We start from the raw sequence: 12,699 nt of genomic DNA on the forward strand, positions 1-12,699 counted from the left end.
TCTCAAGAACTCCTTTCTTCTGACTTGTCCCATTGTTCACAGAATTCCTTTCAGAAGTGTACATGAATTGGTTATTTGCAACCATTTCAATTAGCTCTTGAGCTTCTGTAGGCGTCTTCTTTAGATGAAGAGATCCTCCAGCAGAGCTATCCAAAGACATCTTGGATAGTTCAGAGAGACCATCATAGAAAATACCTATGATGCTCCATTCAGAAAGCATGTCAGATGGACATTTTCTGATCAATTGTTTGTATCTTTCCCAAGCTTCATAGAGGGATTCACCATCCTTCTGTCTGAAGGTTTGGACTTCCACTCTAAGCTTACTCAATTTTTGAGGTGGAAAGAACTTTGCCAAGAAGGCATTGACTAGCTTTTCCCAAGAGTCCAGGCTTTCTTTAGGTTGAGAGTCCAACCATATTCTAGCTCTGTCTCTTACAGCAAAAGGGAATAGCATCAGTCTGTATACCTCAGGGTCAACCCGTTAGTCTTGACTGTGTCACAGATTTGCAAGAACTCAGCTAAAAACTGATGAGGATCTTCCAATGGAAGTCCATGGAACTTGCAATTCTGTTGCATTAGAGAAACTAACTGAGGCTTAAGCTCAAAGTTGTTTGCTCCAATGGCAGGGATAGAGATGCTTCTCCCATAGAAGTCGGGAGTAGGTGCAGTAAAGTCACCCAGCACCTTCCTTGCATTGTTGGCATTGTTGTTGTTTTCGGCTGCCATAGGTTCTTCTTCCTTGAAGAATTCGGTCAGGTCCTCAACAGAGAGTTGTGCCTTAGCTTCTCTCAGCTTTCGCTTCAAGGTCCTTTCAGATTCAGGGTCAGCTTCAACAAGAATGCCTTTGTCTCTGCTCCTGCTCATATGAAAGAGAAGAGAACAAGAAAATGTGGAATCCTCTATGTCACAGTATAGAGATTCCTTGAGGTGTCAGAGGAAAAGAAAAATAGAAGACAGAAGTAGAAAATTCGAATTTATCCAAGAAGATGGGGTTCGAATTTTGCATTAAGGAATAGTGTTAGTCCATAAATAGAAGGATGTGAAAGAAGGGAAGTAATATTTGAAAAACACTACTTGATTTTCGAAAATAAGAGTGGGAAAGAAATCAAATGATTTTTGAAAAAGATTTTGAAATTAGAAGTTAAAAAGATTTGATTGAAAACTATTTTGAAAAAGATGTGATTGAGAAGATATGATTTGAAAAACATTTTAAAAAAGATTTGATTTTAAAATTAATGACTTGCCTAACAAGAAAAGATATGATTCAAACATTAAACCTTTCTCAACAGAAAAGGTAACAAACTTGAGATGTTCAATCAAATCATTAATTGTTAGTAAGTATCTTTGAAAAAGGAAAGAAATTGATTTTGAAAACATTCGATTGAAAAGATATGATTTGAAAAAGATTTGATTTTGAAAAACTTTGAAAACTTGAAAAAAAAATTTGATTTGAAAACAAAATCTTCCCCCTAGTGCCATCCTGGCGTTAAACGCCCAGAATGGTATCCATTCTGGCGTTTAACGCCCAAAATGCTACCTTTTTGGGCGTTAAACGCCCAACCAGGTACCCTGGCTGGCGTTTAAACGCCAGTCTGTCCTTCTTCACTGGGCGTTTTGAACGCCCAGCTTTTTCTGTGTAATTCCTCTGCTGCATGTTCTGAATCTTCAGTTCCCTGTACTATTCACTTGAAAATAGAACCAAGATCAAATAAACAAGGCATGCAAGACACCAAACTTAAGATTAGACACTAGACTCAAGCAAGAAACATAAAGTATTTTTGGTTTTTATGATTTTAAAAATTTTTTTGTGCTTTTTTCGAAAATTATATGGAAATAGAAAATAAAGGTTTCAGAATTCTCAATTTGAATTTCCAGGAATCATTGCAATGCTAGTCTAAGACTCCAGTCCAGGAATTAGACATGGCTTCACAGCCAGCCAAGCTTTCAAAGAAAGCTTCGGTCCAAAACACTAGACATGGCCAATGGCCAGCCAAGCCTTAGCAGATCATTGCTCCAATAGCAAGATTGATAGAGATCAACAAGCTATTGTGATGATCAGTTGAAACCTCGGTCCAATAAGATTAGACATGGCTTCTCAGCCAGCCAGACTTCAACAGATCATCATGAAACACTAGAATTTATTCTTAAGAACTCTGAAGAAAAATACCTAATCCAAGCAACAAGATGAACCGTCAGTTGTCCATACTCAAGAACAATCCCCGGCAACGGCGCCAAAAACTTGGTGCACGAAATTGTGATCACTACTTTTACACAGAACAATCCCCGGTAATGGCTCCAAAGACTTGGTGCTCAATACCATGGCATAAACACAACTTCGCACAACTAACCAGCAAGTGCACTGGGTCGTCCAAGTAATACCTTACGTGAGTAAGGGTCGATCCCACGGAGATTGTTAGTATGAAGCAAGCTATGGTCACCTTGTAAATCTCAGTCAGGCAGACTCAAATGGGTATAGTGATAAACGAATAAAGCATAAAGATAAAGATAGAGATACTTATGTATATTATTGGTGAGAGCTTCAGATAAGCGTATGAAGATGCCTTCCCTTCCGTCTCTCTGCTTTCCTACAGTCTTCATCCAATCCTTCTTACTCCTTTCCATGGCAAGCTCATGTAAGGTTTCACCGTTGTCAGTGGCTACCTCCCATCCTCTCAGTGAAAACGTTGCCTATGCTCTGTCACAGCATGGGTAATCAGCTGTCGGTTCTCGGTCAGGCCGGAATAAAATCCATCGATTCTTTTGCGTCTGTCACTAACGCCCCGCCTGCTAGGAGTTTGAAGCACGTCACAGTCATTCAATCATTGAATCCTACTCAGAATACCACAGACAAGGTTAGACCTTCCGGATTCTCTTGAATGCTGCCATCAGTTCTCGCCTATACCACGAAGACTCTGATCTCACGGAATGGCTGGCTCATTTGTCAGGCGAGCACTCGATTGTCAGGCGATCAACCATGCATCGTGTATCAGGAATCCAAGAGATATTCACTAAGCCTCGTATGCTTGTAGAACAAGAGTGGTTGTCAGTCACTTTGTTCATAAGTGAGAATGATGATGAGTGTCACGGATCATCACATTCATCAAGTTAAGAACAGGTGATATCTTGGAACAAGAACAAGCGGAATTGAATAGAAGAACAATAGTAATTGCATTAATACTCGAGGTACAGCAGAGCTCCACACCTTAATCTATGGTGTGTAGAAACTCCACCGTTGAAAATACATAAGAACAAGGTCTAGGCATGGCCGTGAGGCCAGCCTCCCAGTGATCAAAAGATTCAAAGATCTCTCGATGATCAAAGGATCTAAAATAATCCAAAGATGAAAAATACAATAGTAAAAGGTCCTATATATAGAGAACTGGTACATAGATGAGTAAATGACATAAAAATCCACTTCCGGGCCCACTTGGTGTGTGCTTGGGCTGAGCAAATGAAGCATTTTCGTGTAGAGACTCCTCTTGGAGTTAAACGCCAGCTTTGGTGCCAGTTTGGGCGTTTAACTCCCATTTAGGTGCCAGTTCCGGCGTTTAACACTGGAATTTCTGTAGGTGACTTTGAACGCCGGTTTGGGCCATCAAATCTTGGGCAAAGTATGGACTATCATATATTTCTGGAAAGCCCAGGATGTCTACTTTCCAACGCCGTTAAGAGCGCTCCAATTGGGCTTCTGTAGCTCCAGAAAATCCACTTCGAGTGCAGGGAGGTTAGAATCCAACAGCATCTGCAGTCCTTTTGAGTCTCTGGATCAGATTTTTGCTCAGATCCCTCAATTTCAGCCAGAAAATACCTGAAATCACAGAAAAACACACAAACTCATAGTAAAGTCCAGAAAAGTGAATTTTAACTAAAAACTAATAAAAATATACTAAAAACTAACTAAAAGATACTAAAAACATACTAAAAACAATGCCAAAAAGCGTACAAATTATCCGCTCATCAATACTACTCTTCTATTCTTCTAGTTGATTCTTCAAGTCTTGGGCCTTTGGATCTTCAGTTTGGAGCAGTTCTCTTCTTCACTTGGGCTTGGTTTTACTTGCAGAGAGAAAGTGTGAAGTGGGCAGAGACTTTAGCTCAAGACGTTAGAGGTGTTAACATTCAGTGAGAAAATGGGTTCGAAAACGTTAGTGTCATTCAACTTTTTCACGAACGTTTCTTACCCAAGTAAGGCCACGTTAACTTTAACGTTAGTGGCACAAACGTTGCCACTAACGTTGCCTCTTTGTTCTTCGCACACGTTATTGGGACTCAACTTTCCCAATAACGTTGAGAGCCTCCCCCTTTCCCACGTTAAAGTCCACGTTAACTTAGTTAACGTGGATCTTTTAACGTAGGCATGCCAATCTTCGAGAACGTTAGTGACACTCAACATTGTCACTAATGTTCCAATATGCCCCTATTCACGTTAGAGTCCACGTTAACTAGGTTAACGTGGCTTCTAACGTGGCTTTGCAAACCATTTCCAACGTTAGTGACAATGTTGAGTGTCACTAACGTTGGCTCATCTTTCATTCATTGCCGTTAGCTTCCACGTTAACTAAGTTAACGTAGAAGTTAATGTGGCTCCTTGGGGTTTTGTGGTTGCTTCCAACGTTAGTGACAATGTTGGGTGTCACTAACGTTGTCGACAATTCTTGCCTCTCACGTTAGCTTCCACGTTAACCAAGTTAACGTGGAAGTTAACGTGGTACATTGCACCTTAGGCCAACGTTAGTGACAATGTTGAATGTCACTAACGTTGGCTTCTTTCCCCTTGTTAACATTAGAGGCCACGTTAACCAAGTTAACGTGGACTTTAACGTGGCCACTTATGATCAATGGCCAACGTTAGTGATAATGTTAAGTGTCACTAACGTTGGCTCAAAATCCTTTCTTCACGTTAGAGCTCACGTTAACTTAGTTAACGTGACTCTTAACGTGGGCAATGATGGCTTCGAGAGCGTTATTGGCAATCACTTTTTTCATTAACTTTGCAAGTTACCTCCCATTCCACGTTAGTGGCCACATTAATTAGATTAACGTGACTGCTAAGTGGTTCTTCCTTGCTTCCTTTGGTCCTGAAATCAAGCAATAGAGTGCATCAAAGTTCTAGTCCAAGTCATGGGTAATGCAACATACAATTTGTCACTAAATTCATGCAAAATCCTCATGAAATCATGTAAAATGCACAATGTATGCTTGAATCAAGGTGTAAGTGAATATTTACCCAAAACTAGCTTATTTTCTAAGGAAATGCATGAAACTACCCTAAAAACAGTAAAGAAAAGGTCAGTGAAACTGGCCAGATGCCCTTGCATCACTAGTGGGATGCTTAGCTGAGAAGATTCCCAAACCTACTGATGGCTTCCCAAGTGACACGGAGAAAAACCCAAGAGGAGAAGCAAAGAAAGTAAGATGGGAAGATTGCAAAATGGTCACTACAAGTGGTCAAGAGACTGAAGACAAGCAAAGCAAACTCTCCAAACAGCCTGAAGACAACTCAACAGAGGAGGAGGATAGAGATCACCAAGAACCAGAAATCTCACAACAAGAGCTGTTGAAGCTCTATGCACCATTTCCCCAACTGCTCAATGGTGCTGTGGGGAAGAGAATATACTCAAGGTTCCTAGACTTGTTTGCATCTCTGCATGTGAACATACCATTCATCAAGGCCATCCAACAAATGCCTGCATTCATCAAGTATATGAAGGAACTTCTTCCCAGGAAAAGCTCAATCAAAGGAGGCCAGACTATAGTGATGAATAAGGAATGTAGTGCCCTTATTCAACCTGAGTTGCCTACAAAAAGAAGAGACCCAGGGAGTTTTCATATCCCCTGTGCCATAGGGGAAACAATGTTTGTTAGAGCACTCTGTGATTTGGGGGCAAGCATCAACTTACTGCCCCTATCCCTGGCGAAGAGGCTGCAGATTAATGAGATAATGTCCACAGATGTAGTCATCAGACTGGCTGACAAGACTCAAAAGCAAGCAATAGGAGTGGTGGAAAATATGTTGCTAAAGGTTGGGAAATACTTTATCCCAACAGACTTTGTCATCCTGGACATGGAAGAGAGTCACACTCACCCAATCATATTGGGAAGACCCTTCCTAGCTACGGCCAGAGCACTCATAGATGTGGAGAAAGGGGAGCTAATATTAAGGATCCATGATGAACGGCTCAGCTTTAATGTCTTCAAACTCTCACAAGAGCAGACCAAGAGCACAAGGAACCAAGCAAAGATCGTAATGAGATGCTGAAGGAAGAAGCAAGCACTGAAGCACACCCAACCTATCTGGAGACCCCTTTGGTTGATAAACAAGGGAAACAGCAACTACCACAGCTCAAGGAAAAGTTGGAGGAACCTAAACCTCTAGAGGCATGTGAAGACAACATCACAACTCCCTTAGAAAAAGAAGTCATCAAGAGCAAGGCAATATCAAAGGACACAAGGAAGAAGGTACCAAGAAAGTGGAGGAACAAAAAGATCCCTACGGAAGACTTCTCTCCAGGAGATAGAGTGATCTCAACTTACTTCTCGGATATTCCCCCTAATCTCCCCACTGTACCATCTCAGTTACCGAAAGCTTTCACAGTCAACAGAGTTCTCTCCCTGGAACATGTAGAGATCATTGATACAACCAATGGATACAAGTCCACAGCGAGAGGGGAGGGCTTCAAGCATTACCAACCACCCTGATGAGGGAGAAACGTCAAGCTAGTGACGCTAAAGAAGCGCTTCATGGGAGGCAACCCATGTTTTATATGCTTTTAGAAGATAGTGAATAAGTCAACATTTATGAATTTCAACCCAAACTTGACAAACACTTGGTGAAAACCTTATTGTGCAGTATATAGTGAGGAACAAGTTTGGTGTTCAAAGCAAACCAAGATGCATGCTAGTCTTGGGAGCTTTGAACAAAAACTTTTCATCACAGTGCTCCAAACTAAGTTTGGTGTCACCCCATGGTGCCACCAAAATGCATATAAGGACCCACCAATAGTTAGTTAGTTAGTTGGAATTTATAAATAAACAATCTAATCTTTTCTTTTCTTTATTAGTTATAGCCGTAAAGGCTAAATTGTCTTTTTAAATAGTATGTCTTACTTTTCTTATTTTATCTTTAGGGAAAAGAAAAGGAGCATTGATGGGGATAGATAGGACAACTAAACAAAGAAAGTTCAGACACCACAAAAGGAGGGACTACACACTTGTTCTAAAAAGGGAATACATTGGAAAATGTTGCCATGCAACATTGGAAAAATGGGACACCTAAAAGACCGAGCAATCTTCATCATAAAGTGATGATCCTTGTCTTTTATCCATGCATAACCCCAACCATCCATCAAGTAACCACTCCATCAATCCACACCCTCCATTCTCTCACAACTTCCATATATAAATAATCCTTGTTCCGTGCCCACATTCATTGTCATAACCCACTCTTCACAACTCTTCATTTCGGCACAAGACACTCCCTCTCACAGTACAAACATTTCCCCCTCACTCTCTTCATTGCAATAAAACCCTAAACAACCAAAAGTCTCCAAAACCTTACCACCTTCACATATTAACTCTCGTTCATGGCGTCTTCAAGTTCTAAAAGAAGGAAGGGAAAGGAACCCATGGAGCAACACCCGTATGATGAAAAGAGATTTAGAATCCTGTATCATGCATTGTAATACGGGTGGATGGTTGACAAGGAAATCATTTATGAGCTGGGATTTCAAGTGAAGAAAACTAAGTGTCCAGAAATCACAGAGAAAGTAGAAAAGAGAAGATGGGAGCTCCTCACCGATCCTGTCACTAAGATGAATGCAAACCTCATAAGAGAATTTTATGCAAATGCGGTCCGATATGATAAGAAAGATGAGTCATATACAAGCTTTGTGAGAGGAAAGATAGTGGATTTTGGTCCCATGAGTGTCATGAGGGCACTGAAACTACGTTCCATACAGTTTGAAGAAGAGAGTTATCACTCAAGATTGGACAACCCCAATTATGACCAGATTTTGCGGGACATTTATGTACCCGGAGCTGACTGGTAAAGGGGTGCGGGAAAGAAACCAAAGTTCATCAAGAGAACAGATCTCACTCCTGAAGCCAAGGGGTGGTTTGAGCTAGTGAGGAGGTCTATCCTCCCAGCAGTAAACAACTCGGAGGTGAATCTCAAAAGAGCAACAATGGTGCACTGTATACTGAAGGGAGGAGAAATCAAGGTTCATGAACTCATAGCTGAAGGCATTAGAAAGATGGCAGAAAAAAGTGACTCAAGAGGAACATTAGGTTACCCCAGCACTATTTACCGAATATGCAAGAAAGCGGGGGTGGATTTTGAAGATGAGAATCCCGTGTGGATAAAGGAAGGCATTCCAATAACGGTCCGAAGGATGAATGCTGCCGCATCCCCCCTGCCTCAACGGAAGCGAAGGAAGAGGACAGCCCCTCAAGTAATGGAAGGACAAGTCGTAGAAGGGCAAGCACCACAGACCTTGGACATGCACCAATTGCAAGGAGCCATTGATGGCTTGTCTAGACAGTATTTGGAAAGCCAAGGAGAACAGAAAGAGCTTCAACTACAGATGATGGGGCAGCAAGAGGAAGCACTCTCAAGATGGATGACTCAGCAAGGTGAGTGGCAAAGGCAAATGATGGAACAACAACTAAGTCAAGGGCAATAATGGGGAGAAACATTCAACAGGATGGAACAAAGGCAAAATGAGCAACAAGAGTCCATCCAGAGGCTAATCAACATCTAAGCACATCAAGGGGCACACATACATGAGATGCATCGAAGACAAATAGAACAAACAGAACTACTGGACGAGCAAAGGGCATTCGCAGAAGGAGTTTACATGAGCGAGACAGGGCATCACATAAACACTCAAGCCAGGCTCGGATACCTAGTAGGACAGCTGCCTATATTGCACCCAGGAATCGCAAGGTATGAAGAAATGAAGGATGAATTAGCACGAGAAGAGAGACAAAGGGTGGAAGAGAGTCATGAATCAGTGAGGAAGGCACTTGAGGATTGGAAGCAAGCAAGATTGGCGCGGATGCGAGGAAATGCAAGAGGACACAAGGAGGACAAGCAAGGAAAAGAGCATGGATGGCCATAAGAGTAAAAGGTGGTGGAGTTCCTTCTTTACTCCATTTTTTTTTCTATGCTTTAAATAAGGAAGATCTTGTATGGAATAGAACATGCTTCCATGTTAATTTGAACCTTTTCAATTCTGCACTTTAAGTTTTCATTGCTTAGGTCTATGATTTCTGGTTTAAGTGTCACTGCATCTTTCCCTTATTTACTTGTATGCTTGTTCTTTTAAATCAAATGAAAAAGAGAATGATTGTATTTTAAAAAGACCAGAGTGGAGTTCATGATATGGAGTAATTTTCTGAGTCTTTGGTGTGATCATAAGTTAGCTAAGTTGGTTCAACCATAAGGTGGGAAGACAACTATCTGTCCTGAGTACTTTGCTTTGAATATACTTATGAGACTAAGTATATAACAAGATCCTAATAAGAGAAAGGGAAAGAACACTTAAAGTGAAAAACAAAAGAAAAGAGTAAGCAATAAGGCTAGGCACCAATGGTTTTAATCTTGAGGCATGTGTCTGTGGTGTTCCTGTGTGAGGGATTTACTTGGATGAATAAGCTCTTAGGGGTGCCTTATCACTTGGTAACTTGGGTTAACTAACTCGGGATTATCAGCTAAAAGTCCACTATCAAGAGTAACCCTCACTACAAAGCATTTAGTAACCCAAAGAGGTGCTGGATACCTGGTGGACGAAATTGTGATCACATCAATGTAGTATTCTTTGTTGTTGTATGGAATCATTATTATGGCACTTATGTGTGGACACAACTCCGTTCAACTAACCAGCAAGTGTACTGGGTCGTCCAAGTAATACCTTACGTGAGTAAGGGTTGATCCCACAGAGATTGTTGGTATGAAGCAAGCTATGGTCATCTTGTAAATCCCAGTCAGGAGGATAAAATTATGGAATTTAGAAAATCAAATATGATTAATAAAAATAAACAAAAAATAAAATAGGATAGAGATACTTATGTAAATTAATAGTGGGAATTTCAGATAAGTGTATGGAAATGCTGTGCTCCTCTTGAATCTCTACTTTCTTATTACATTCATCCAATCCTTCTTACTCCTTTCCATGGCAAGCTGTATGTAGGGCATCACCGTTGTCAGTGGCTACATCCCATCCTCTCAGTGAAAACGTTCCTATGCTCTGTCACAGCATGGCTAATCAGCTGTTGGTTCTCGATCATGTTGGAATAGGATCCATTGATCCTTTTGCGCTTGTCATCACGCCTAGCAATCGCGAGTTTGAAGCTCGTCACAGTCATTCAATCCCAGAATCCTACTCGGAATACCACAGACAAGGTTTAGACTTTCCGGATCCTCATGAATGCCGCCATCTATCTAGCTTATACCACAAAGATTCTGTTGGGGAATCTAAGAGATATGCGCCCGGCCTAAGGTAGAACGGAAGTGGTTGTCAATCACGCACGTTCATAGGTGAGAATGATGATGAGTGTCACGGATCATCACATTCATCAAGTTGAAGTGCAACGTATATCTTGGAATAAGAATAAAAGAGAATTGAATAGAAAGTAATAGTAATTGTATTGAAACTTGAGGTACAGCAGAGCTCCACACCCTTAATCTATGGTGTGCAGAAACTCCACCGTTGAAAATACATAAGTGAAAGGTTCAGGCATGGCCGAATGGCCAGCCCCCATGATCTGAGAACTAATCGTCCCCAAGATGTCTAATACACTAGTAAAAAGTTCTATTTATAATAAACTAGCTCCTAGGGTTTACATGAGTAAGTAATTGATGCATAAATCCACTTCCGGGGCCCACTTGGTGTATGTTTGGGCTGAGCTTGATCTATCCACGAGCTGAGACTTTTCTTGGAGTTGAACTCCAAGTTATGACGTGTTTTGGGCGTTCAACTCCGGATCATGACGTTTTTCTGGCGTTTAACTCCAGACAGCAGCATGTACTTGGCGTTCAACGCCAAGTTACGTCATCAATTTCCGAATAAAGTATAGACTATTATATATTGCTGGAAAGCTCTGGATGTCTACTTTCCAACTCCGTTGAGAGCGCGCCATTTGGAGTTCTGTAGCTCCAGAAAATCCATTTCGAGTGCAGGAAGGTCAGATTCCAACAGCATCAGCAGTCCTTTTGTCAGCCTTTTTCAGAGTTTTGCTCAAGTCCCTCATTTTCAGCCAGAAATTACCTGAAATCACAGAAAAACACACAAACTCATAGTAAAGTCCAGAAATGTGAATTTAACATAAAAACTAGTGAAAACATCCCTAAAAGTAGCTTGAACTTACTAAAAACTACCTAAAAACAATGCCAAAAAGCGTATAAATTATCCGCTCATCACAACACCAAACTTAAATTGTTGCTTGTCCCCAAGCAACTGAAAATCAAACAGGATAAAAAGAAGAGAATATACTATAAATTCCAGAATATCAATGAATATTAATTATAATTAGATGAGCGGGACTTGTAGCTTTTTGCTTCTGAACAGTTTTGGCATCTCACTTTTTCCTTTGAAGTTTAGAATGATTGGCTTCTCTAGGAACTTAGAATTTCGGATAGTGTTATTGACTTTCCTAGTTAAGCATGTTGATTCTTGAACACAGCTACTTTTATGAGTCTTGGCCGTGGCCCTAAGCATTTTGTTTTCCAGTATTACCACCGGATACATAAATGCCACAGACACATAACTGGGTGAACCTTTTCAGATTGTGACTCAGCTTTGCTAGAGTCCCCAGTTAGTGGTGTCCAGAGCTCTTAAGCACACTCTTTTGCTTTGGATCACGACTTTAACCACTCAGTCTCAAGCTTTTCACTTGGACCTTCATGACACAAGCACATGGTTAGGGACAGCTTGATTTAGCCGCTTAGGCCTGGATTTAATTTCCTTGGGCCCTCCTATCCATTGATGCTCAAAGCCTTGGATCCTTTTTACCCTTGCCTTTTGGTTTTAAGGGCTACTGGCTTTTTCTGCTTGCTTTTTCTTTTTCTTTCTATATTTTTATTTTTATTTTTTTATTTTTTTTTCGCAAGCTTCTTCTTGTTCACTGCTTTTTCTTGCTTCAAGAATTAATTTCATGATTTTTCAGATCCTCAATAACATTTCTCTTTGTTCATCATTCTTTCAAGAGCCAACAATTTTAACATTCATAAACAACAAGATCAAAAGACATATGCACTGTTCAAGCATTCATTCAGAAAACAAAAGTATTGCCACCACATCAATATAATTAAACTAAATTCAAGGATAAATTCGAAATTCATGTACTTCTTGTTCTTTTGAATTAAAACATTTTTCTTTTAAGAGAGGTGAAGGATAATGGAATTATTCATAGCTTTAAGACATAGTTACTACATACTAATGATCATGAAGTAGAGACACAAAACATAAATAGACATATAATATAAAAAACCGAAAAACAAAGAAATAAGAACAAGGAATGAGTCCACCTTAGTGGCGTCTTCTTCTTGAAGGACCAATGATGTTCTTTAAGCTCTTCTATGTCCCTTCCTTGCCTTTGTTGCTCCTCCCTCATTGCTTTTTGATCTTCTCTTATTTCATGGAGAATGATGGAGTGCTTTTGTCCTTATTCCTGCTCATATGAAAGAGAAAAAAAACAAGA

General features: G+C 40.5%; 1 non-coding gene across 1 annotated transcript; it reads left to right on the forward strand.

Moving 5' to 3' along the window:
- Window positions 1–218: 218 nt before the first annotated feature.
- LOC130959617 (small nucleolar RNA R71) lies at window positions 219–322 on the forward strand. Its single transcript, XR_009078689.1, has one exon. It is a non-coding gene; the product is annotated as a small nucleolar RNA R71 (small nucleolar RNA).
- The last annotated feature ends 12,377 nt before the right edge of the window (window positions 323–12,699 follow it).

Source organism: Arachis stenosperma, chromosome 10 (genome assembly GCF_014773155.1).
Source record: "Arachis stenosperma cultivar V10309 chromosome 10, arast.V10309.gnm1.PFL2, whole genome shotgun sequence".
Classification (NCBI taxonomy): Eukaryota; Viridiplantae; Streptophyta; class Magnoliopsida; order Fabales; family Fabaceae; genus Arachis; species Arachis stenosperma.